Below are 3,165 nucleotides of genomic sequence, written 5' to 3'. Positions count from 1 at the left end.
AGAACATCGTTTTTTATAAACGTTACATAGACGATATTTTAATTGTGTGGGATGGCGACAATATAAGTTTTAATGAAATTTTTACTTATTTATCTAACAACTCAATGAATCTTCATTTTACCGCCAATGAAAACACAGAAAAGATTGAGTTTCTAGATCTGATACTGACACATGAGGGCAATGAAGTGATCTCTAAGAACTACATTAAGGAAGTTGATATGAATTGTTACGTACACTATAAAAGTAATCACAGTCAACAATGGAAGAACAATATCCCGTTTTCTCAGTTTACCAGAATTGCCCAAAACTGCAAGAACCCTGAAGATCGTGACCAACAATTGCAGGTGTATACTGAACGATTCAGGGAAAAAGGCTATCTGAATCACCTTTTGGGAGAAGCAAATTCAAAAGCTAAGAATCTGGAGAGACAGCAACTTTTGAGATACAAATCCAAAGAAAAGAGAGAGGATACAGTTAGATTCATCACTACTTACAGCAGACATGATAACCTCATCAAAAAAACTCTGAAAAAGCACTGGAACATCCTCCTAATGGATCCCGTTCTGAAGGACTATCTCCCAAAAGAGCCGTCTGTGGTATTTAGGAAATCACAAAATCTTAAAGACCTGGTAGCACCGAGCATGCTGAGAAAGCCAGACACACTTTCAGGGATGCCCAAATGCATTGGGTGCTACAAGTGTGGTCGTTCCAATGTGTGTCGGTATCTGCACCCCAACAGAAAGACTTTAAAGAATACCAACGGGTCCAGAGATTACAAGATCAAGGAATTCATTAACTGCAACACGGTCTCAGTAATTTATATGCTGGAATGCTCATGTGGAATGAAATATATAGGAAAAACCAAGAGACCTCTTAAGATTCGCATCCAGGAACATGTGAGGAACATTAAAAATAAAGTACTAACACACGCGGTATCAAAACATTTCCGCATGTGTCATGACTCGGGTCCTGATGAACTAACATTTAAAGGCATCGAACTGGTCTCACTGGGTGAGAGAGGTGGAGATCTTGGCAACCTCCTATCCAAGAGGGAAATGTACTGGAATTTCGAATTGAACACCCTGCATCCTGATGGCTTTTACGAGGGCTATGAAATAGCCCCGTTTTTGTGACGTAAGCCCATTGCACTTTCTTCCATCTCACCAGGGTGACCTTCTTTATCTTGTCCGCTGTCTCATCTTGCAGACCCCTATATTACACCATTACTACAGCCACACCACACTGGAGATGCCCAATTCCGCCCGATCTTGGAAACCAAGCAGTGTTGGGCCCAGCCAGTACATGGATGGGGAACCATTATGGAAGACTGGGTGCTGTATGCTGGGAAAAGGGATGCGAGAATGCCACATTTTTACCCTCTTCATACTTTATCTGGGAATTCTGGTGTTTTGGAGGTGATGCAAATGAGCTTTAAATATATGCAATCCTTCTTACAGCCCTAATTACGTCCACTATCCTTAAATCTTGCAATTTTCTACTTACTCCTATTGCTGTTAATTTTCACCACCATCCCCTGCCCCCCTTGCTCCTTTTTTCAAGGGGAATGTGTTCTGTTTTTCCCTGCATATATATATTAAAAGATTTTTCTTTATTTATACATATTGTTTATATATACATACTTATATATGTACGTATTTTTCACTATATATGAGACATATGTAGGTCTAATGTCACGGATATATAAAAACATCTTTTCAGTCCTGAGGGTATAATCCCTAAATGAATAATTAAGAATGCTGCATGTAGTTTTTTAATAGCTACTTCTAATTATAATTATGTAACCCTGTTACTATTTCTCTTTTTCGGTATGTGATTGGGAATTTCAACTGAGGAATATCATATCAAAGATGGCCACCGGGACCATACAAAACAAATTTCTGCCAATAGTATCCTCCAGGAACATGGCTGTGTTGGTTCCTTAAGCCATCTTGTATCAGGGATAAGCGGGCACTGGCAATGTTAAGATTGAACCCTGAATCGTTCTTTAACTACCACGGGTGCATGCGCAATACGAACTGCCCGGCGCTGGAGGCGGGTGCATGCACAATAGAGAGAATCGATGAACTTTAATCCGAGCATGCGCAGTATGAACTGTCCGACACCACTCGCGGGCGCATGCGCTATTGATCCGGAGCACCCGTACCCGGCGCATGCACATTAACGAAGGTCCGATGCCGGAAGTGGGGCGGACGTGATGTCACCCACTATACGGACAGGAAGTCCGGGAACGTCTATATTTGTGGAGCTTTTTAAAGCTTCCAGCGCACAGAATTAAGTGTTTAATGTAGCTGTTTTGCACAGCATACCTCAAGGGTCAGAGAGGGCCCTCTGACACTTTATTTTGAGCTATGTATCAATGTATTCATTTCTGGATCAGCTAATTGACAGGAAGTGATGTAGTAATCACTTCCCTATTACTATGTGTATATATACTTGAGCTGTCCCACTAATTGACTACCCCTTGATGAAGTCCAGATAGGACGAAACACGTCGGGGATACCCACCTTCTCTAAGTTAAGATATTTATTTTTTACCTACGTTGGTCTTATATTAACTTTTATCATTTGATGATTGGGTCCTCCTATGTTGTACAATATATATTTTTTAATACTGTTATATATGAACTTGAGCAATCTTTTATATCTCCAAAGACACTTTTTAATAGTCTTTGGTTCTTTATATATGTGGTTTTGTGTTATACTTTTTACTGGTGCAAATCTTATTTGATGAAATTTTTTTTTAATAAGAGCCTCCTTTTTAAAACTGAATGACACCATTGGTCACTTTAAAGCATCTTATCCACTGCATTTATATATTTATATATATATATATATATATATATATGTGCATATATATATATATATATATATATATATATATATAAATTTGCCTGCCTCATTCTTAGGGGCACTGCTGTTTTGAGTGCCCTGGGCACCCATAGCCTTAATCCGGCTCTGGGGGTACTCCTTAACATCGTGGGATATATCCATCAGTTCTACTATGGAATATGTGGTTAAATATTAGAGATGTACGGCAGGCACTTTTCTGTGTTTTCTGTTTTGGTTTTGGTTCTGGTTCCATCCTCATGTTTTGGATCTGGATTGGTTTTGCCAAAACCACCCTTTGGTGTTTTGGTTTTGGATC

The 3,165-nt window shown here is 39.4% G+C and overlaps 1 pseudogene; it reads left to right on the top strand.

The window, feature by feature from the left end:
• The first annotated feature begins 1,224 nt into the window (after positions 1-1,224).
• Positions 1,225-1,343, top strand: LOC134930560 (5S ribosomal RNA; annotated as a pseudogene).
• The last annotated feature ends 1,822 nt before the right edge of the window (positions 1,344-3,165 follow it).

The sequence above is a fragment of the Pseudophryne corroboree genome, chromosome 5, assembly GCF_028390025.1.
Source record: "Pseudophryne corroboree isolate aPseCor3 chromosome 5, aPseCor3.hap2, whole genome shotgun sequence".
Taxonomy (NCBI): Eukaryota; Metazoa; Chordata; class Amphibia; order Anura; family Myobatrachidae; genus Pseudophryne; species Pseudophryne corroboree.
Note: the sequence above shows the minus strand (reverse complement) of the source record. Positions and strands in the feature narration are given on the sequence as shown.